This window comes from Protopterus annectens, chromosome 2.part0 (genome assembly GCF_019279795.1).
Source record: "Protopterus annectens isolate FY-2018-M chromosome 2.part0, PAN1.0, whole genome shotgun sequence".
NCBI lineage: Eukaryota > Metazoa > Chordata > Ceratodontiformes > Protopteridae > Protopterus > Protopterus annectens.
In genome coordinates this window covers 4,378,632-4,403,013 of record NC_056728.1, presented here as the reverse complement: position 1 = coordinate 4,403,013, position 24,382 = coordinate 4,378,632, and the positions used below count along the sequence as shown (strand labels likewise).

The 24,382-nt window shown below is 42.3% G+C and overlaps 1 protein-coding gene across 2 annotated transcripts in view; it reads left to right on the top strand.

Annotated features, from left to right (window-relative positions):
• The window catches only part of PCNX3 (pecanex 3), a 2,517,385-nt gene that overhangs the window by 1,005,959 nt on the left and 1,487,044 nt on the right, over positions 1-24,382 (top strand). The window lies entirely within an intron of this gene.

The following is a 24,382-nucleotide window of genomic DNA, read 5'->3' as shown; positions in this document are numbered from 1 at the left end:
ACCTGGTCCTATTAAAGCTCATTCCACCAGATATATGGCAACTTTTGCTGCTTTTTGGTCTAGGGTTTCTCTAGATGATATCTGTGCAGCAGCGACCTGGGCAAGGTCACATACATTCATCTCTCATTATAAGTTGGATTTGATCTCTTGAGGGAGAGCATCCTTTGGCTCTGTGATGCTCAGGAATATCCTTCCATGAGGGCCTCCCAGGAGTTTTGGTAGCTGGGGACTCTGTCCCACAGGGTGCAGATAAATGAAGTTAACTACTTCAGATAAAGAAGTTATGTACTCACCATGACGTTCCATTTGAGTAGTTATACTTCATTTTCTGCAACTGTCCCTCCCTCCTTCCCCCGAACCTGTTCTAGGTTAACGTTATTGAGTTGCTAATAGTTTGGTTAGTGGCAAACTCGATCTGAGGGAAGGTAGGAGAGGTGAGGGATTATGGGTAAGGGGAAGAGCTTGGAGCGTATGCTTGATAAAATGTTGCCAGCTCAGAACCGATATGGATTTGAATACCCACAGGTTGCAGAAAATTAAGTATAACTACTCAGATGGAACGTTATGGTAAGTACATAACTTCTTTATTTTAAAACCCAGCAAACTAGGAGGCTTTGCCCCCCCCCCTATATACCAACTGTGAGATCGCACTACAGTGGGGAAAAGGGCAAATTCCTGATGATGGCCAACTACTTTCTTTCCCAGGAAAAAATATTTGCTGGAGAGATCCATCGGCGAAGTTGGCTTTTGATTAGGTGGGTTCCACAAATAGCGATTTTCTAAATAAAGTCTTCAATAAAGTGATAGTCACCTCTGCCCCATGTGTCTAGTTTCAGACTGTCCCCATCTCAGCAGTTTCTCTGCTGCCAATATATTGCATATTAGATATTTTAGTTTTATTATTTACAGATGTCCTGAATTTTTCCCAACACGTGTTTTACTTAATGTCTTACTTGGCTACATTTGTTTACTGGGAAAGTTCAAATTAGCTTCACTGACCACTTTTCAGCTGAGTTCTTGTAGGGAAAAAGTTCCACGGATTTGCAAAAGTAAACAGCATTGAGACGTCATTAAAAAAAACAAAAAAACAACAAATAAAACAATCTTTGACAGTACTCTACAGCAATTCAGGCATAAACAATGCTGAAATGTCACAAAAAGAAAAGTAGAGTACATGGGAGTAAATATGTTGGTCAGTATGTAATTTGATGGAAACCGTAATAATAGTAAAATGACAAAAAAAACGTTTGGGAAATCCCAGTTTGTGTCATAAACGTGATAGAATAAAATTGAAGAACCATTACTTGATGCAGTAAACACCTTCATTAAATTATCACATATGACACAGGCAAACATACGTTAAGAAAAAAGAAAACTCATATTAACATTTTTCCAATTTACATACATTATACGTCCCATATCTTTTCTTTCCTTGTAACTGTCTTTTGTTCATCATTACATAAATTGTTGAATTCCTGATTTTCCATAAACCTCACTCTTCCTGGACATTATTCTGTATATATTGTTCCTGCAATTTCCATTTGTTTTTGTGTAATTTCTTCCTTTCCTTTTCTTAAAGATCCCTGTTCCAAATATATTTTATCTCTTTCATAATATTCGTTACTTCAGATACAGTTAGTTTAGACTTTATTTTGCATTTTCTAGTAATTTGCTTTTATGGCAGTCAACAAAATGAAACTTAATACAGCCTGCTATGTCTAGGCAGTGCAGATCCTTTGTCCAAGCTCAAATAATTTTTCTTCATTACAGCCATTTGCTCACCCAATATTTCTGACAGAGTCCTCTATAGTGAATTTTTAAAATGTTCCAACTCATTACATTCCCAGAACATCTGTTCCTACTTACCTCCTTCCTGTCACATCTCCAGCATTTGACATCTACTTGAGAAAAAAATTATTTGAAGTCTGATTGGAATATGAAAGTACTCATGCAAATACTTGAAACAAAGATCTTAAACCTTTTGTACTTTGTTGCATACTTCGGAGCCATACACAGTTTGCTTTTGTATACCAGGAGCTTCTATCTGGGAAATAAGTACATTTTCAGTGGTGGCCTGTGGAGAAAAGTTCCAATAGAAGAGTAAATGTTCATATTTTGCCAATTCAAAAGAAAAGCAATCAACAAACGTCATTTCCAAAGTATTTCAAAAACAAACGGTCAACAAACGTTCTTTACAAAAATCTGTCAGATTAAGTATAACATTTTTTTTTCAAGATATTCTGACTAAAATCAAAAATGCTAAATTAATACAGTTGTATAGTATCCATAGCAGACAGAGTTAGGATTGCATACTTCATACTGTAGCTGTAGTACACTTGCATAGTTTGTTAGTTGCTAGATGATATTTTAGGGAAGATTTGAGTTGTTGAAGGTTATTAAAAAAAAAAAAAACTGATATAGTTTGGAATTATCTTTCATGCCTTGGAGATGACAACAGAGAATAGCGACTCACAGTAATAATTAATTGATTCATTAGCAACAGTTAGTCTAGGTTCTGAGTATGTTGGAGATCTATTTGGTTCATGTTTTTTAGTGGTATTTGGTTCTGCTTTTGTGCCACTTTTTGTTTTTATCTATTTGGTTCATGCCATTGGATGAGATTTGAGAGAGAGGGTGTTTTAAGTTGATGGTGAAGTATTTTGTGTGCTGTGAATAGCTGGAAGATGGCAATGTGCTGAAGAAGTTCAAGTCAGTTGAGAGTACTGAGTGCCATGCAATGGTGGGAGTGGTTTGTGAGGCTACGGGTGAAGTACTAATTTTGCTGTAGGTGCTTTCTAGTTTCCATTTGGTAGAAGAGTTGAGATTTATGAATATTGTTGAAGCATTTAAGAGGGTAGGAAGGGGAAGGGAGGTGGCAGGTATATTTTTACTATGATCACTTAGCAGGTGCTTTACTCTGTAGAGAGAGACAAGTGTGCACCATGTCTTTTTGACTGCAGTGTCAATGTGCATATAAAATTTTAACGTGTTAATAACTCCTAGTAACTTTGTGTTGGTGATGTTTTCAGTTTTTGTGTTAGAGGAGATAATATTAAGGTCATTGCTGTTTTGATTTATGTTTTTGAGAAGGCATATGATTAGTTTGTTTTTGTTGGGGTTTAAGAGCAGTTGAGATTTATTTAACTAGTTTTCATTAGAGGTGAAAGCTTCCTTTATGATGGTTCCTGAGGTGGGAACATTTGGTGCTGAGCAGTGGTGACTAGGTTTGATTCCTTTTTAGGCCTAGCCATGCATCCCAAATCTCTTACAAGTTCTGGTAACCCTGATAAGTGTCAGGTGTCGCAAGTATGGACACTTGAGGGTCTTTTGTATTGATTTGAAAGAAGGTGGAGTGGGAGTCATTTCAGTTTATAGATTGAGTGCATTTGTTTAGGTAGCTGGTGAACCAGCTAGTTGAGAGCATTGTGAGGCTTATAGTAAGATTTAGACTTTGGAGGATTAGTTGATGTTAGGCCATGTTGAAGGCTTTTAACAAGCGCAGGAAAATGTTGGAAACAAATTACCTGAGCTTTACTTTGATTAATTATTTAGGAAATGTAGCAGGGCAGTTCTGGTGCTGTGGTGGGGTCGATAGCTTTGTTGGGTAGGAGAAAGTAATTGGTTATCAGGTAGAAAAGATAGGAGTTGCTGATGTATGCATGTTTCAAGTACTTAGAAAAGGGGAGGAAAGATTGCTATGGTGGGGTAGTTTGACAGTTCTGTGGATGTGCCACCTTTGTGTAATGGGATTATGAAGGAAGGTTTCCATAGGGCTAGAATGTAGTTTTCTGTAATGTCTCTGTTAGGATAGATACAGGTTAGCAAATGGTGTTGGCGGCTATACTGAGGTGTTCGGATGGCAGGTTGGTAGGAGCTAGTGTTTTGGGTTTCAATTTTTTAATATATTTTTGATGGTATTTGTCTGTGTGGTTGGCAGATTGAGTTTGGGTGTGGAGCAATGGTCTTGGGGATTCAGTTAATTATAGTACTGAATATGAAGTATTTGTTGTATTTGTCTAAATCTTCCTAGCTAGTTTCAGATGGAAAAGGGTTAGAGGTGAGTTGTCTGCCTGGTTTTAAGAGAAGGTTTAAATGTAGCCATTTTTTTCAGTGTATGTGGTCTGGTTTGTGTAGAAGTTCTTTATCTTTAGCTTTTGTTCATTTTCTGAGACAGCAGTATGCATCTGTGTAGGACTGGGTCCTAGTTTTATGTCATTGTTTCCAGACATTGTCCGTCTCTCATGAATTGTTTCGTTTGACAAATTAGCCATGGGACAGAATTTTACACTCTTATGTCTACAAGGGGCTTGTTTATTTAGTATGGTTAAGTGACAGCTTCATCTAGAGGCATCTATATGATGGATTCCCAGTCACATTGTTTGTGTGGTACTAAATATGAATTTATCAGAATCAAATTTTTTCAGAGTTGAAGTATAGGGTTTGTGGGGCATGCTCTTCTTTTTTTCTCATGTAAATTGCATTTCCCCTCTCTCTTCCCAGTCTTTTCTAACCTCCTCTGATAGATAAATAATATTTTATATGCCATATTAATAGCCACGTCTGTTCTAGATTGAACTAAAAACTCTACCAGAGCAGGTCTTTCACTTAAGATCTCCCATCCCTTTCTCTTTGCTAGTACTTTGTCAATCCCTGGTATGAAAGGCAGTCTCTAGCCTCCGATCCAAACATCATCTTGGCCTCATCCCACTCCTTTACCTTTCTCTGTCTAGTTATTTGCTCCCAGTACCTTGGTTCTTTTGTCAGTTTTCTCCATTAAATTCCAGCCCTGTCTTGCCTGTTATTGGTATCCCTACTTGCAGTCATCCTTGTTGGTAAAATTTCCTTTCTTGTGTTGGCTTTGTTCTTAGAATACTTTGTGCTAGTTTATGAATGTAATATTCTATATGGTTGTTATTATTCTCCTTAAGAATCTAATGTCAAAGTGACACTCTTTATTTCTTGAATTTCACCTCCCGCTTTCATCATCATTCCTTCCCATTTTGAATTATAACCTTCTGCTAGTTTCAACTGTGTAGCTTTAAAATAACCTTCAAATAAGGTAATCCTACACCACCACCTTCTATTGGAAGGATCAGCTTATTCCAGTTGTTTCTTACCTTGCCAGGTAAATTCCTTCAACTCTTTATTGTCATCTGCAGTTTGTCCTCGGATTGATAAAAATATGCCTCACTCATATGTAAAACTATATAGACTAAAAACATGTCCATTGCTTGGATCTTATTGTCGATATCCATCGGATGTCGCAGTGGTGCAGTAGTAATGTTGTCATCTCACAGCAAGAGGTTTTCTGGTTTGATTCTTGGCTGGAATGCCTTCTGTGCGGAGTCTGCATGTTCTCCCTGCATTTGTGTGGGTTTCCTCTGGGTGCTCCGGTTTCCTCCCACATAGACATGTCTGGTATGTTTCTCCCCAGGCCTCCACTGAAAATTGGCTTCATTCCAAGTTGGACTTTCCCGTTAAACACTTGTTAAATAAACAAGAGCTTATAGTTTCTCAGTTTTTCTATTATATTTTCGTTAGGCTCTTCCCACATATTCTTAGCCAGTATAACAGAAGCCTTTTTAATCCATACTCCTGAATACTTTTATCTTACCATGTCTCCATAAATTTGGATATTGCTGAACCAATTCGTATGCGAGTACATAATCAATGGTTATATTCTTTGCTTTATTTTCATTACTTTTATATCCCAAAAAGATATCAAACTGTGTCAAAATGTTCCACAACACTAAGGTGTCCTTTTCTGGATTTATAAGGTACAAAATATCAATTACAAATAAAGCCATTTTTTCTTGATTACCATACCACTTACATTTTTGCATTTCTAAGTTCCTTATTTTCTTTGCCAGTGGCTCAAAGTATAAAACAAATAAGACAGGGGAAAGAAAAACACCTCTGCTTGGTTCTTTTATTCAAATGCAACTTATCAGAGAGGAATCATCCAACTTCTTGCCTCTGATCCTTCATGTATCCTCCTAATTAATCGTGTTGTATAAGGGAATGCAAATACTTTCAGAGCTATACTCATAAAATCCCAGCTTACTCTATATTGAATGCTTTCTCTTAATCAATACCCACCAACAACAGCAGTGTTTTCTTACATTTTGCTTCCCTCTGATTCATCATCATTGTTCTGTTAATCTTGTCAGATGTTGGTCTTCCCTCCACAAAACCACATTGACTCATATCAATCAATTTTGGTAGCACCTTTGACATTCTTTAGCTAGCATAGAAATAAGCACTTTATAGTCATGGTTCAAAATTGAAATAAGTCTATATGAAGCTTGGTCTGTTGGGCCTTTACTATCTTTAGGTAATACAGCCACCACAGCTTTCTTCCAGTATGTTGGTGCGTCGTCTCCTTTTAAATACAGTTACATAAAATCTTCCAGATCTTAATCACGTTCTTCCCTCCTTACTTCCAAACTTCAGCATGAATACCATTTGTTCTTTGAGACTTTCCTGAAGATGGATTTTACATCACCATTTTTCTTATCTCCTCATGTCTGGACTGTTGATAGTGGAGTATCATCAGTCTGTAACCTTGGCATAATTAAGTCTTAGATAAATATTTCCACTTGTGCTCTTTATTTCCACATTTCTCTGCTTTTTACAAATGTTTGTAAATTTTCTGAAATGTCTCGTAATACCTCTATAAGATCTCTAGTTATTTTTCTTGTTATAGGCTCCCTGAGTTTGACAACAACCGTTTCTACTTTCTGTTGCCTGAGTTGTTGTGCTAAAGTTTTTTGTGCTCTCAAGCTGGCATAACAAATAGTTGCTTAAAAGCAATCTTTCTAAACTCATGCATATTATATGGATACTGCCTTATTTTCTCTTTAGCACTCTGACATTGTGCCTGTTCTTGTCCTGAGAGATTCCCCTTATTCTGCAGTACTTTACCCCTTTGTCATCCCCTCTTACTTAATTGTATATCTTTATTTCAACCCTATTTTTAAACTCCTTTGTCATTGTCCTACTTATTAGCTGTAACTTTTAAAAATATTTATCTTTCCTAATAACTCTTGAATAATTTCCACTACCTATTCCTTAAATTCATCTCTTTTTAACAGGCAGGTGCAAAAGGACCACTGTCTCATTTTTACTTACTTACCCTGCATTTCTGTCTTGGTTTTTTATCAGTCCATGGTCTGAAATAGTTATTGGATATGTGTTTAAATTAAATGCATATGTTCCTGTAAAATATAATTACTAACTAGTGTATCCCAGTTGTACCATGGGAATAATATGTAAATGCTGTCAGAGTTCCTGCTACTGAATTCATGTTTTCCACACAAAACATTTTTATAGGTTCTTCAGAAATCTACCCTCTTTTGTTATAGTTTCCCTTCTAGGTCTCCCTGATACATCCTCACTATTGCAAATCAATTTCCAGTCCCCACCTGTAAGTAATGTTCCCTGCTGAAAGCCGGTTATTTCTCCCCAATTTTTCTTAAGCTCCATGATAGCAGTTTTGGGTGGAATATAAATACATATCAGTAATTCTGCCATTAACCCATTAGCAGCACAAGTCTACAATTATTGTCTTTTTTCCACTTCTGTCACTACTGGAGCCCCTCTAGCAATTGGTGTAATTGCTTCCCTTTTCTGTTGTCCCTGATATGCTGCTAAATATCCGTCCTGAAATCCTTTTAGTCAAATTCACATGGTCATTTCTTTCCAAACGTGTCTCCTGCAGCATTGCTACTTGCAGTCTGTTTTTATTAATATAATTCAATACTGTTTCTTTTTTTCTGTACCTGTTAGGCCATTTACATTCCGAGGTAATATGGATAGTATAGCCATTAGGATAAAAAGCTGTTTTTCCCACCTGTTATACATGTCAGTTTTTTGTGTGTGTATTTCCAGCTTTCACATGCACACACTAATGTTTGGCAGGGTGATTTTTTTTTATACAGTTATTTCTTCTCTCTATTTGAACTTGTATCACAGTTTTCAAGATTTTGCTTTAACAAAAACCCTCAAACAAAAAAAAAAAATACATTTCCAAAACATCTAACAAACGCACAAAACTATGTACATCTTCAAAAAAATGTCTCTGTTATTCTTTTCATTCTTCACAAATGAGTCTAGATTGCGATCCTTTGATCTGATTCGTCCACATATACAAGACTTCAGATCCAATTCTCGAGCTGCTCCCTCTTCCCGTAATGCTGTTTCCAGCCCCAACTCCTCAGATCTTGTTTGCTGCCATTGTGTTGAAACGCAGATCTAGTCTCGAGCAATGAGACTGGATTTTTCTATATACTTATTAGTTTTGAATTATCTTTTCCTAATTTTTTTTTACTGTTTAAATAGTATAGTTACTGTTTTCTTCTCTTCTCCTCTCTTTTTTTTTGATATTTAGGTGGTCACTGGCATAAGGATGTGCCTCTTTCTCTCCTTACCTTTCTTCCTTTAGTGCCTGCTCAGCACATTTTATTTTTCTTTCACCTTTATTAATATATATATATATATATATATATATATATATATATATATATATATGGATTCGCTTTATAATCAAAATATCGAATTCCAGTATTTCAAGACTATAAAGCCCAACTTCCGAAATAGCGAAACCCCATAAATACGAATCTGGAAATGTCGAATTAGCGGTTGTGGTGGTGCGCTAAGTGATGTGCAGTGTACTATGTGCCTGATTTATGGTTTGGTATGTGGATATAATTGGAGATTAAGGTAAGTGAATATTTTTTTAAGGGTTTTGGGTTGGAATTTGTGTTCAGAAGTTGTAGGTGTGGGTTAGGGTAGGTAGGTAAGAGTATGTGTGTGTAACTGTTGAAAATGGTGGTGTTTGTACATTTGTGATGTGTGTGTGTGCGAGGGGACTGTAGAGTGTGTAGTGATTTTCCTGTCTTTTTCTGTTTGGTGCGACCTCAAAGTTGGTATATATAAGTATGTTTAGGGTAGGTTTATTTATTTGTATTGCTGTGTTTGTATGTGTTTTGTTTGTTGTAATGTGGGGAGAACAGTTTGTGTTGTGTGGTGTATGGTGTGTTTACCTTTGCTGTTTTGGGGTTTCAGTGTTTTGGTTTTTCGGCTTTATAGTCTCGAGATAGTGAAATTCGATATTTCAGTATTTTGAGATTATAAAGTGAATCTATGTATATATATTTATATATATATATATATATATATATATATATGTGCACACACACACACACACACATATATATATATATATATATATATATATATATATATATATATATATATATATATATATATCTTCTAGGTGTACAGTGTTTAAAGTGTTTTTCTAGCTTCATGTAAGTGTGTACTTCAGGTGGAGCGTGTAGCTCTTACGCTCTTAATTCTTAAAATCTATTGTTTTCTGGTGCAGTTCTTCACTGGTATTGTGGACATGTCTGAAAAGCTCACCGGTTTTAAGAAGTGAACTTCTTGTGGGTATAAGATCCCCAATTTGGATGCCCACAAGAAGTGCGTTTACTGCCTGGGGCCCTGAACATCTGAAGTTGGCCACTTTTAACCCCAGGGCTATCTCCGACCAGCACAACAAATTAATATTTACCATCTTACTCCCAGCTACTGCTGCTTCTCTTGGGGCTCAAACCCCTTCTAAGTCTCATCATGGCTGTGTAGATTCCAAGAAGTGAGCATTACAGAAGTCACCTAAGGCTTAATCAGAGCCTCCTCAAAGAAATGGAAAGACTTTGGATCCAATGACTGTACCACCTCCCTCAGGTGCACAGGCCTGTTTGGATCTGACAAGCATGATGATCATCAGTTCTCCCATACCATCCACCTCCTACTCAGATTCTAGACCCTTGGTTCCGAAAGCTAGGAGCTGGTTACCAGAATTTGTGTTAAAGCCTGTTCTCCATCTCTGCCCTCACTCTAGGAGCTTGACTGAGGCAGAAATGGACAGGATGATGTGGAGATTTCATAGGGCTCAGATCCAGATTGGGATTCTGCCAACTTCATCCCCTCTCAGATCCATGAGTGCACCTGCCCAGCTGATACTTTCTTCTTCTCCAATCCGACATGTGGTCTTGGAGTCCCAGGATCCAAGAACCCTGAGAGAGTCAGCATCTGATTCAATGAGGCTTCTTTCCTCTGCTCCAGTTTCTCTGACCATCCCTGCTCCAATACCTTCGGATCAGAGCGGGTCTCTGATCTGGGAAGTCAGTGTCTGGTTCCAGGGGTTGGGTTCGGCTCCTACTTTGTCATATCTGTTCCTTCCCCTTGGTGGCACTGCTCTTGACAGCTCAGGTTCGGTACTCTCCAGAGGGCTCGGATCAGGGGTTGGCCCCGACCTCCCATCCTCAGTTGCCTCTGCTGGGGTGGGGTGGTGTCTCTGGGTCCATCAAACTTTCAGGTAGGAAGGGCTTTCTGTTTGCACAGAGAGCTAGCCTCTCATATATTAGATCTTATCCCTCACCTCTTATCGGGTCCAAGCTCTGAGCCCATCATTTCTGCTCCTCAAAGTCAGTCAGCTTTGGGAAGCCTCCAACTTGTTCCTAGAGAGAGCCCCCATTCTTCAGATACTTCTCCAAAACATCCACAAAAGAGGTACCAAAGAAGAGATTGTGTAAGAGGAGGCACATAACCTTCCCTGTGGAGTTTCTCATGGAAGACATTGATTTTGGTGAGCAGGAAGGATCCCCACGATTACTACCTGATGATATTTCCTTTCAAGAAAATCTGGAAATCTTCAAGCAGAAAAGGCTTCTCAAACTCTTCCTCCTGAGGAATTGGTGTTCCTGGAAGCTTTCAGGGCTGGCCCATCTACTGCTTGGTTGTGACCCTCCCGCCCCCCCAGCGGATGAACTTTTCGATCTGGTTTTCTGCCGAGCTTGGAAGGAACCGGACACTATTAAGCCAATCCCCAAACACCCAGTTAAGTTTTTAGTTCTCTCTTCCAACAGACCTCATTGGAGTAAGGGAATCTTTGTTAATGCCATAGTTGTGACGGTAGCCACTAAGACGGAGCTAGCTGAACAAAGCTCCTCTGTCCATCCACTGAACAGGGAGTCCAGAGCAATGGATGGATTTGGAAAGCACATCTATGCTTCAACCACATTTGCACTGAGGTCATTTAATTTATCTGCCAAAGTTTACTCGCTTACAGAGAAATTTGATCAAGGAGCTTTTAAACTCTGTCTGAATCCATTTCGGCAGAGGATCTCAAGAAAGTTTCTCCTCAACTGGCTACTCTCTCATCCATTGCCAATTCTTCAGTGAGGTTGATTTCCCATACAGAGGAGGTGCCTCATTAGTAGCCTGTTGAGGCCGTTAGGAGACATAGCCTGGATTAGGCTATGCGACTTCATGGAACCCTTCGAGGCATCTTTTGTTAATCCCCCCCTTCGGCTCTTTCTTGTTTGGCCATTAGTGAAAGACACACTCACCAGCAGCAAGCAGCTGACAAAGACCCTGTCTGCTGTTGGAATCAAATTTTCTACCCCTCAGCATTTTCTAGGAACCAGAGAGGTGGTGAGAAATTGTGGTTCTGGAAATCTCTGGGACCTTTTGAGGACTCGTGTGGGGACACTTCCTCCAGAGGCAGAGGAGGAGGTTTCAATGGCAGACATCACCCCAGAGTCAGAGAGGTTCTGCAAAACCAGGGCTTCAGAGACTTTTTCTCTGATGGGGCCCTATCAGTAGGCAGCTGGGGGTCATTTTTCCTTGCGCCTGGACAACTGGACAAATACCACAAGAAATGCATGGGTGGTAAGAATCATGTCTAGAGGTTACTACATACCCTTTTCCCTTCCACCTCCTGTCCACTGACAGAAGCTCCCAGACATTCTACCCAGTCAGAGGTAATACGCAGCTCAAGAAATTCAGAAGCTGCTAAAAAAAAAGTCGTCCAGGACATCCAACCCAAACAGGATTCGGAACATACTCCAGCTTCATTTTAGTGCCAAATAAAACAGGGGACTTGTGACCAATTTTGGACCTAAGCAATTTGAATCAGTATGTAAAGAAGTCAAAGTTTTAAATGGTTACAGTTCAGTTCATCCTGCTTCTTCTGGGCAAGGACAATTGGATGTGCTCTATAGATCTCCAGGATGCGTATTATCACATCAAACTAGACAGGCACTCCAGGAGACATCTGCACTTTCGGTGGGAGCCAGTCACTATCAGTTCAGAACACTACCCTTTGGACTCACCACATCCCTCAGGGTGTTCACCAAATGCATGGTAGTTGTTGCAGCTCACTTGAGACTCAAAGGATTCCAGGTGTTTCCCTGTCTTGATAATTGGCTCCTCACTGCCCCCAGTCAGGCATGAACTTCTACAAGCCAAGGATTAATTGCTTCAGATCTCCATCACCTTGGGCATTTCAGAAAACCATGCCAAATCGAATCTAACTCCTATGCAGACTTTGGAATTTATAGATCTGAAATGAATACTGCAACTGAAGTGGCATCATTATGTCTTCATCACATCACATTTTTGAGAACTCAGGTGTGGGCCATACTGTCTCATCCGACCCGTCCAGCAAAACTAGTGCTGCAAGCTCTTGGGTCAATGTCAGCTGCCATTATTCTAGTTCCTCTAGCAAGATTCTTCGTGCGAATCCTCCAGTGGACACTGGCTGCACAGTGGTCTATTCTTTAAAGGCCACTATATCTTCCCATAAAACTCACTCCAAATTACAAACGTCATGTTTGCCGGTAGATCCAGTCAGATGAATTGTTTCTGGGCAGGCCGTTTTCTTTTTCTCCCCCAATAGCCACAGTGGCCACGGACACTTCCCAACTTGGGTGGGGAGGCATTCTATGGGAAAGAAGGTTGAAGTCACATAGTCCTCCTTGGAGAACAAGTTGTATATCAGTGTTCTAGAGATGAAAGCAATCCTTCTAATATTGCAAGCCTTTCAGGACATTCTCCCTTTGGGGACTGTTGCAGTACACACAGATGTGTCAGTAGTCTGGTACATCAACAAACAAGGAGGAACCCATTCCTACTCACTGTGCAGAGAGGCCATGAAGGTCTGGGAATGGGTGATCTCTTTAGACCGTTTTCTGATTGTAATGCACATATCAGGGAAAACCAGTGAGCAGGCAGCAGACTCATCAGGTCAGTTCTGATTTCCCACTAGTGGTCCCTCAATCAAACTGTAGCAAGTATGATTTTCAGCCACTGGGGCCAGCCTCTCTGTGGACAGTTTCTCTCCCCTCAGCAGCAAATGCAGCAAGTACTTTGCTCTGATTCCTCCCTCCAGGGGAGTCACAGAGGGATCATGTGTTCACAATCCCCCCCCCCCCCGGTCCCCTCTGTGCCTATCCTCCTGAAGTTCCTACAAAAAACAAGAAGGCTGAAGAGCTCAGTCATCCTCGTTGCCCCCTTCTGGTCTTGACAGATATGGTTCCCCTTCCTCTGGCGTCACTTGAAGTATCCTGCATGGATACTGGAGCCCACTTAGGATCTTTTATCTCACCCATTAAAAATTCAGTATCCCAATCTCCATGCCCTAAAGCTGAATGCATGGTTTCTCCACTTTCAGTGATAGTAAGATGGTCCAGGCTCACTTCCCCAGTTCGTGACATTATCTTAGCCTCCCAGAAGGCCTCCACAAAGAAAATCTACAGAAGTGAATGGAAAAGATTACCTTAATGGGCTTTCAATCAAAATATTTTCAGCTCCTACTTTGGCTATTCTTTTTTTCACTACGCTTTTTAAGAAAGGGGCTAGTTTTTCTCCTATTAAACTTTAGTTAGCAGCCATATCCAACTTACACACAATCCTTTTATTTGGCAACTTCCAGATTATGTAAAGCTTTCATGAAGGAAATTTTCCTCCTTAGACATCCAATAAAGGATCCCTGTCGTCCTTGGGATCTCACGGTGGTCCTTCAGGGATTAACTCAGAAACCCTTTGAACTCGCAAAGAAATGTGATATGAAGTTTTTCTTGGAAAACAATCTTTTTAATAGCCATCACTTCAGCAAAAAGAATTTGAGCTCCAGGCCTTATTGGTTGGCCTCCTTACATCATCTACCATAAAGGATAGGGTGTCTATACAAACCAAACCTTTCTTTTCTGCCTAAAGTGGCTATCAAGATTAACATTAACCAGTCCATACAATTGCCCGTTTTCTTTCCAAACTTTACTAATAAGGATGAATATATGCTGCATCTTCTTGATGTTCATAGACAAAACCATACAGGAAGACTGATCAGCTGTTTGCATCCTTTTCCCATTACCACTTGGGTCAAGCATTTTTCAAATTACTTTGGCAAAATGGATTACTGATTTGTATTTCACTGATTTATTCTCAAAAGTTTGGAGCTGCTTAGTCATCCTAGAGCTCATTCTATTTGATCTGTGGCTACTTCCTCTGCCTTTTCCTCAAGAACTTCCATTGATGTCTGTACTGCAGCCATTTGGTCAAAGACTTGTACCTTTGTTGCACATTACAAATTAGATATTGTTTCCAGAAGCAGAGAGCTTCTTTTGGTTCGGCAATGCTCTGGCATGCCCTTAGCGGGGGACTCTGACCCATTTGTGAGGAAGAATGAAAAGGACATCATCAGATTTAGAAGTTATGTACTTACCATAGCTTGGCATCTGTGTTGTCCATTTTTATTTATTCATCTTCCCTCCCAGCCATTCCCTGACTGTGTCACTCCTAAAAGGATCTTTGGATGATTTTGGAACTCTTAATTTTCCTGGTTTGGGCCTCGATTTTTCTATTGTGTCTGATGTTCATCGTGTTTCACTGTTACAGTCATTACACTTGGGTTATCCTGCTGGCAGGCTACCCGCAGTCGACCTGAATTCCAAAGTCCTGGTCCGGCGTCGGTTGCTGTCGCCTCTTCCCTGACGTCAGTGCACCAGGGGTATATAAGATGCAGCCGACGATTTTTCCCCCAGTCTTTCTTGCAGCACGGTGCCCGAAGCAAAAGCAGTTCGCAAGTGCCGGTCGGCCGACTCCTGAGATTTTCAAAATTGAATTTCAGAACCGAAGTCTTCAATAAAGCTAAATACCCCATTGGGGAAACTTTTTCTTGCTCCAAACTGATGTCAGTAAAAGTTAACAATTGTATTTCTTGTGGGAAGCAAATATCTCATAAGGATTTTCACTCTTACTGTATTCCTTGCCTAGGCACTGACCACGACGTTGCTAGTTGTCAGTTTTGTGCTAGATTCAACCAACGCACTATTAAGCATCGGTTTGATTTTGCTTTACATTACTTTGGCCGAAGGTTTAACTACATAATGCCGTCGGAACAACCGATTACCGGAATTCATAAAAAACGCAAAGACAAAGAAAAGGATAGGCATCCGAGGTCCCAAACCGACGACGAAGCCTCTTCTAGGCCAGTCGCCGGTTCACCGGTTCTCAGTGAGGCGCTTTTGCAGCCCCTGACACCTGCTACCTCAGAGCCACAGGCCACTTCCGACTCCCACGTGGAGACAACTAGGCCTCTGGAAACTCAAGGTATTGGGCCTACGGAGATTATTCCCTCAGATGGGTCTGGTGCCACTGACCAGGCATCGGCTTCTGAGGGTGTTTTCAGACCTTCACAGCTTACTATCCAGTCTACTTCAGCAGCCAAGGCAAAGTCTAAAACACCAATAAAGACAAAGAAACAAGTACAACATTCTCCTGGACAGTCATCCATGCCAAAGAAACAGATGCTTAAAATGGCTGAGGACCTAATTACTCTGATCAGGGGCTCCCATCCCCCTCCTGATAAAAGGCCTAGACAAGACACCGACTATGACTCCTCTGACCAGGTTTCTATTTCCTCTGATTCCTTTTCAGAACAGGGATATTCTCTTCCTCCCTATGAGGACTCTGATGCTGAAGAATCTATCCCTTCAGCCTCTCCTCCTGAGGATTATTTTTTTGGGGAAACCCTGCATACCATGAGGGAGCATTTCCATTGGGAGAGCCAGGATTATTCAGAATCCAAGAAAAGTCTCTGAGACTTTCTTTTACTGTCTCAGCACAGGCCCCTTGCTATACCTCCTGTACTAGATATTGTTGATGATGTTTTTTCTGAATCCAGTTTGTCTCCTGATTCTTTACCCCCTGCACCAGTCAAGCCAGATAGGTACTATAGGGTCCCAGACTCTCATAAATTTCTTTATAAAAACCCAGCTGCTGACCCAGAAACAATTTTTCAGGGTCCCAAAGGGGTCAAGGCTTCCACTGCAAAAAAACCTGTTCCCTCTGATAGGGATTCTAGAGCACTGGATAGATGGGGGTAAAAAGTATACACTTCTGCTACTTTAGCTTTAAGGGCTTTAAACTGCCAGTTTCACATGCTTAAATATCAACAATACCCAACGTCTTTGCTAAAACAGAAAATGCTTACAAGCACAGAATGTCCTGACAACAAGGAAATGCAGAATTTATTGCATGCAGCTGAACAAGTGGGAAAGCATACTCTGCAATGTGGGTTTGATTCATTAGAGGCTTCTTGCAGAGCCGCAGTTACAGGCTATGTCATTCGAAGGTACACTTGGTTAAAAGAACAGAGTTTACCTGATCATGTTAAAGCAAAAAGCATGATACTTTGTTTGGTGTTAAGGCAGAAGAGGTGTTAAAGAAAATGGAGGATAAAGCAAAATCAATGCAGACAGTAAAGGATTTCTTACAGGTTCAGCCACCTAGATTTAGCAGGAACTGGCCTTCTAAAAATTGGTCCTTTCCAGTGTCAGACAGGCCACAAAGAGGCAGATACAGATGCCCAAGAGGCAGATCTCAGCCCCAAGGCTCATGCAGACCTAAACAATGGGGTGCTTCAGCCCCCAAAGGCGGAGAAGACAAATCACAACCTTATAGGAAACAGTCCCAATGACTTCCCTCTACAAATGCCAAGCACTTACCTTTTGGCAGCACCCTTAGGGGGAAAACTAGCACTTTTCTCACAAAATTGGCACATGATCACCCAGGACAAATGGGTACTAAATATTGTTTCTCAAGGTTACAGGTTCCACTTTCACACACTACCAAGGTCAAAAGGTATGCCAGACCTGTCACAAAATCAATGGGCAGAGGCACAAAGACAAATGTCTGCTCCCATGGACAATGAGGGCTATTCAAAAAGTACCACAGCAAGAACAGGGGCAAGGATTTTACTCAAGACTTTTCTTGGTACCCAGAAAGGACAAAGCCTGGAGACCAATACTGGACCTGTCAATACTAAATACTTTCCTGGATATTCCAAAATTCAGAATGTTGACACTGCAGCAACTTCTACCCATGCTGGGCAAGAAGGCTTGGCTACTTACTTTGGACCTCAGAGAGGCATACCTGCATGTCCCAATCAGACAATCTTGCAGAAGGTACCTCGGATTCATAGCTGGCTCAATGCATTACCAATTCTCTGCACTGCCCTTTGGCTTATCTACTGCCCCAGGGTCTTCACAAAATGCCTGGCACCAGTAATTGCATATTGCAGACAAAAAAGGAATTCAAATTTATCCCTACTTGGACAACTGCCTTATTCAAGCAGAGAGCAAGGACATTCTACTAAAGCATCTGGCGTTTGTAAAAAGATTACTGATTTGCCTAGGGTACACAGTAAACGAAAAGAAATCAAAATTAGTGCCCTCTCAAGAGATAATATTCCTGGGTGCATGCTTAAATACAGCTGCCCAGATGGCTTATCTCACGCCAGACAAGCAAAGGCAACTGACTCATTACTTTCAAATGATGGCAACAAAGACCCAGCTACCTGCAAGGAAAATCCTGCAGGCTTTGGGCTTCATGCAATCCTGCATTCTGCTAATTCCATATGCAAGACTGCATATGAGGAAGCTACAATGGTATCTAAAGTGTTTGGACTCAACATTGCCACAGCCTGGAAACAATAATAACTCTTATTCCCTGCCTGGAACAGGAGTTTCGATGGTGGGCACTGTCCTGTCACCACAAGGGACAGCCTTTCACTTTACCCACAGCCAAGCAAACACTAACAACAGATGCATCGGATTATGCCTGGGGGCACACATGGCAGGAAAATGTATTCAGGGCACGTGGTCCGCGGACCAAATGCATCTTCACATCAATCAAAAAGAGATGCTAGCTGTACAGAATGCCCTGACAGCCTTCAAGGATCTACTACAGCCAGGACAACTATTACTAAAGATGGACGATACTACAGTTATGTGGTACATAAACAAGCAAGGGGGCACACATTCCTACCCCCTCTGCAGGCAAGCCATGACTTTGTGGAACACAGCACTGACCTATCGAGTACATCTGCAGGCACAATTCCTGCCAGGAAAGAAAAATACACTGGCAGACAAACTAAGCCGAAACCTCATGGACCCTCACAAGTGGAAACTAAATCCACAGGTCTTCAGCATGATTACAAAGAAATGGGGATGCCCAGACATAGATCTTTTTGCCTCCCCTCACAACTGCCAACTACAGAGATACTGCACAAGGACTTACCACTCACAAGCATGGAAAGTGGATGCTCTGTCATTCAGCTGGAAAACCCTAACAGTTTATGCCTTTCCACCACTGCCTCTCCTTTCCAAGGTGCTCCTAAAAGTCAGACAAGAGAAGCCAAAAATGATTCTGATTGCCCCAGACTGGCCACGCCAGCACTGGTACCCAATCCTAAAGAGCTTGTCTCAAGGCCCAGCCTGGACTTTAACTCAATTTCCTCATCTTCTGACTCAACAAAACAATCTGATCCTGCACAGCCAACTCAGAACCTTAAATCTGGCTGCAGGGCAGGTAATATAGCCACTCGGAACACACCTCTCTCTAAAGCTGTTATGGATGTCATTTTTGGAAGCCAGGAGGCCCAGCACCAGGAAATCTTATGCAGAAAAATGGAAGAGATTCTGTGCTTGGAACCAGGCACAAGGACTTGAACCACTTGTCCCAAATATTCCTCAGATTTTACAATACCTAACTGAGATGCTGGACAAAGGCCTATCCTTCTCATCAATTAAGATCCATGCCTCTGCCATTTCAGCTCATTACAATACGGAACCTCCTATTTTCTCTCATCCACTGCTAAGACACTACCTCAGAGGGACAAAAAAACATAAGACCCCCAAGGAGAGCACCGATACCTACATGGGACCTCAGCTTTGTCTTAGAAAAGCTCACACTGCCTCCTTTTGAGCCAGCCAGTACAGCTGTATGTATACAATTTCCTAGCAATAACTTCAGCAAGAAGAGTCTCAGAGTTACAGGCTTTAATGGCAGTGGAACCTTTTATCATTTTTCATCCGGACAGGGTTTCTCTAAGGACAAACCCAACATTTATGCCAAAGGTAGTATCCAGTGTGGCTCTTAACCAAACCATTCATTTGCCAACATTTTATCCAAACCCCGAGAATAAAGGGGAGAAACTTCTACACTTTTTGGACATACAGAGGCAGCTACGTTTCTACTTGGACAAAACAAAAGCTTTCAGAAAAACTGAGCAACTGTTTGTAGCATATGCTGCAGGATCACAAGGAAAGGCTATCTCAAAGCAGACTATTTCAAAATGGATAGGACACAGTATTCGTTTCTGCTATGCACAGCATGGCAAGTCAGTACCTAAGAATATTAAGCCACATTCTACCAGGGCAGCAGCCTTTCTCAGAGGAGTACCAACCAAGGAAATTTTGGAGGCTGCAACTTGGGAGTTCAGTGCACACTTTTACCAAACACTACCACTTACCTCTTTACTCTAAATCCAGAGCAGGCTTTGCCACTGCAGTTCTGCAGGGCCTCATAGCCACTCCTAATTCTATTTAGACCCAGCCGCCCAACCTCAGCTTTGGGATTCAACCCAAGTGTAATGACTGCAACAGTGAAACACGATGAACATAGTACAGTTGTGCACCTACCATAAATGTAGATGTTCGAGTGTATTCACTGTTGCAGTCCATGTTACCCTCCCTCCATCCCCCTTTCTTTGCTGGGACTTATCTATACTTCTCTGTCCTATACAACCTATGTGGTGTATTTGCTTATAGACAAAGGTATTGTTTTATTTTAGTGTATGTTTTTATAAGCAGTATGTATTGCCTACCTTCTTGGGGGCACCTGACATCTGGGGCAAGAAAAACTGAAGAAAATGGCGTCTGCTGCATCTTATATACCCCTGGCGCAGTGACATCAGGGAAGAGGCGACAGCAACCGACGCCGGACCAGGACTTTGGAATTTAGGCCGACTGCGGGTAGCCTGCCAGCAGGATAACCCAAGTGTAATGACTGTAACAGTGAATACACTCGAACATCAACATTTACGGTAGGTACACAACTGTACTTTCTGTCTCTATAATACAGTGGGCAGTAGGACAGCAAACTCAATCTGAGGAGTTGGGGATGAAATAGAGCATTATGGGTAGAGGGAGGATCTTGAGATTTGGATCCAAAGTCTTGTATATGCGGCTTAATCAGATCCTAGACCCATTTGTGAGGAAGAATGAAAATGAACAACACAAATGTTAAGCTATAGTAAGTACCTAACTTCTAATTTAACCCTCCTGATAAGGACAGTTGCCTTAATTCAACAGCTACAGCCACAGGCATTACCTAACCTAAAACTAAGGCTACCCATGCCAAAGTGCATGCTACAGCCTGCGTTCCCACTTTGACTGATTTGTTGTCTGTTCTTTTCTTATCTCTGTCCACCTCCCAGATGTGAATAGTAGCTTGTTTGCTTTCAGAAAAAATGAACTTTTATCCCTAAGAAAAAGTTCACTGGATATCTTTAAATACTAAATTGTACACTGTGTATAAATGCATTCAAGTATTAAAGCTACTGGAGAGGCTGCTGTCTTGTATTAACTTCTCATAATGAACTGCTTGCTGTTGTACTGTTTAACTTTTACATTTTCCTCAGCAAGAATGCTCAGAACTCTGAAATCTACAATGATTCACTGCAGACTACTTTTAAATAGTGCAGATGCAAGCAATTAATCTTCACTCAGAGCAGAATGTACAATTGCCTTCAGCTGCAGACTTCTTGATTCCCAGAGAAAATTTGCTAATGGAAAAAAGCAAACTAATGTCTTTGCAAATGTAAGAAACTTGCCATTTTTTATAGATTTTATTTTATCTTATTTTTCCAGCCTTTTTGCTTACAAAAGCACTTGAACCAAGGACATTAATCTATGCATTCTCTCTTGTAAAAATAATAAATGTGAAGTTGGTCAATCTCGTTGTTCATTCTTCACTGATGGGATCGGCTCCGACATGGCCGACTAGCAAGCTCAAAGTTCCCCAGTAGCTCGAGACCCAACCCCTTATCCCACAGTGCACTGCTGGAATAACCTCAGATCTAGTTTGCCGCAGCACAGATCTCTTGGTTTCCAGCGTTGCTCGAGACTATTATTGGGAGTTTCCATCTTTCAGCAAGTTTTGTATTTCTATTTTTTATATATCTTTGATTACTGTATAATATTAGATATTACTAGCTAGTAAATAGTTGATGTTAAGTTGTCTATCTCGCCTTCATTCTTGCTGGATAGGTTCGGAGCCGATCCTCCTTTGAGACCTCAGTCGGCTCCGACTTTGCTATCGGAGCCTTCTCTGAGCCGAAGGCATTCGAGATCCCCCTCCTTAGAGTCTGTTCACTCGGCTCCCAGGTCCCCATTACTACAATCGGAACAGAGCCATAGATCCCACTCCTCTCGGTCCTCCAGGCTATCTGACCATGACTTAGAGAGGGTGGACAGTAGGCTCCTTAAGTCGCAGGCACTGGCCAAAATGTTGACTAGTCCTTCTCAACAGACTGTGGCTATCCCTGTTTCTTCAACAGTTCCTCCTCCGACTCTACTACCGTGTTCGGACCCGGAGCTTGTTGGGGCTCGAATCATCGGAGCGTCAGAGCCGATGCCCCACCCTTTGGCTCCTTCGTCGGCTCCGATCTCTTCATTGGTTCCATCCTTGGTGGGATCCGGGCGCTGAGACTCCCTCGTCGGCTCCGAGGGGGCGAGTGGCATTGGACCCTTGTCCGACCCCGTTCTCCCTCTCGGGGCCTCGGCGCAGGTGAGCTCGACCCCAACATCGGCCTCGGAGCCATCCCTCTCTGTGTCGGGAGGGGTTCACGTCTCTTCGGAGTGGGGACCCTCTTCTCTGACTGATAGGGGCACCCTTGAGGTCATGAGGAGCGTGCTGACTCCGGTGTCTGCTCTGCGTTCGACCCCTTCAGCTCCTCCCCCCATGGTGCCTGCGTCGGTCTCTGTCCACCCTCCTGACTCCAAGCATGGAGAACAAGCACTCCAGGTAACCCCTTTGGGTGTATCTTCTTCTTCCGAGGCCTCCCCTGATCTCTCAGAGGAGCCCCCTCGGAAGAGAAAATGTAAAAAAAGCATGTGGACTCCCCCGAGTCAGTCACCTCTGACACCGACTTGGAGGATTCGGAAGGGTCCCCAAGGTCCCACTCTGAGGATGTCTCCTTTTCAGGCATCCTTGAGATCCTTAAGCAGAGGGGGAACTGGACCGCCCTCAACCTTTCCGAGGACGAGTCGGTGTATCTGGACGCGTTTGGTTCTCGCCCTTCCACCTCCTGGGTGTCTCCGCCTTTCGACCCGCTCATGGAATTAGTGGCTCGGAAGGCGTGGATGGCCCCGGACACAGTGGAACCAACTCCCCGCAGGCCCACAAAATTCATTACAGCCCCGTCCGACAAACAGTTTCTTACAAAGGGTGCCCCTATTGATGCCATGGTGGTTGCAGCAGCCACTAAGAAGAAGTTGGCTGACCCTTCAGTGCCTGTCTATCCACCTAATAAAGAATCTAGGACAATGGACAGGTACGGGAAGCGGATGTTCTCTTCAGCGATCTTTTCCATGAGGTCGCTGAACTATCTGTGCCATTTCACCCGCCTTCAGAGAGATCTCCTTAAGGAACTGGGTGATACCCTTCAGGATCCATCTGCTGCGTGGTCTCAGGAAAAGATCAACTCCCAGCTGGCGACCCTTAATTCTATAGTCAACTCCTCCATGCGGCTCATTTCTTATGCAGCCGATGGGGCGAGTAGAGCCACAGGCACAGGCGTGGCTTTGAGAAGACATGCCTGGATGCGGTTATGTAACTTTGCTGACCCCATTAAGGCGTCCTTCACCAATACCCCCTTCGATGGTTCGGATTTCTTCGGACCACAGGTGAAGGATACCCTTACCAGGTGTGAGCAGGAAGGCAAGACTCTCTCTGCTGTGGGAGTCCGTTTTTCTACTCCTTCTAGACCATACCCTAAAGGTCAGAAGAGTGGGAAAATGTGGTTTCGCAAACCCCAAGGAGTCGTGCCTGACACACGTGGCGACTTTCCCTCCAGGGGCAGAGGAGGGAACAACAACAGACGTCGCCCGAGGGGCAGAGGGGGTCCGCAAAATCAGGGTAGCAGGGAATCTTTTTCTGACAAACCCTTTCAGCACCCCTGAGGGGTTGCCCGACTGTCCACTCCCGGAGGCAGTCGGGGGAAGATTGTCACTGTACCCAGAAGCCTGACGACTCCTCACACAAGACAAATGGGTACAGTGTATCATATCCGAGGGTTACAAAATTCCCTTTGTCCACATCCCCATGCAAACAAACAGGTCCCTTCCAGATGTTCCACCCGGTCTAAGGGAACAAGCAGTACTAAAAATTTCAAAACTGCTAGAAAAAAAGAGCCATCCAGCCAGTCCCAGCAGACCAGCAAGGATCCGGGATTTACTCCAAGTTCTTTTTGATGTCAAAGAAAACAGGGGACTGGAGACCCATTTTGGATCTCAGCAGGTTAAACAAATCTGTTCAAAGAACGAAGTTCCGGATGGTCATGCTTCAGTCCATTCTACCCTTTTTGGGTCCGGACATTTGGATGTGCTCCATAGACCTACAGGATGCGTACTACCATATCAGAATGAACAGATGCTCCAGGAGGTTTCTTCGCTTCCGGCTGGGAGCCAGTCACTGTCAATTCAGAGCCCTGCCCTTTGGGTTCACCACAGCCCCCCAGGGTGTTCACTAAATGCATGGCAGTGGTCACGGCTCATCTGAGACGGCGAGGATTCCAGGTGTTTCCATATCTAGAAGACTGGTTCCTAATTGCTTCCACCAGGCATCAGCTAATCTGAGCCAGGGATTATACCATCCAAACTTGCTCAGAGCTAGGTATCTCCATAAACTTCAGAAAGTCTGCATTGTCGCCTTGTCAATCTATAACCTTTATAAGCGCCTTAAACACAAAAGAACTGTCGGCAAAACTTCCATTAGAAAGAGTATTAGACATTCGCCGACATGTTCAAACGTTACTACAATGCAGGAGAATCCAGGCCAGATTTGTACTGAAAACCTTGGGTCTCATGGCAGCAGCAATCACATTACTTCCCCTGGCTCGTTTTCACATGCGGATTCTTCAATGGATGCTCTTTACCCAATGGTCTTTTCAACAGCTTCCGATGTCTCACAA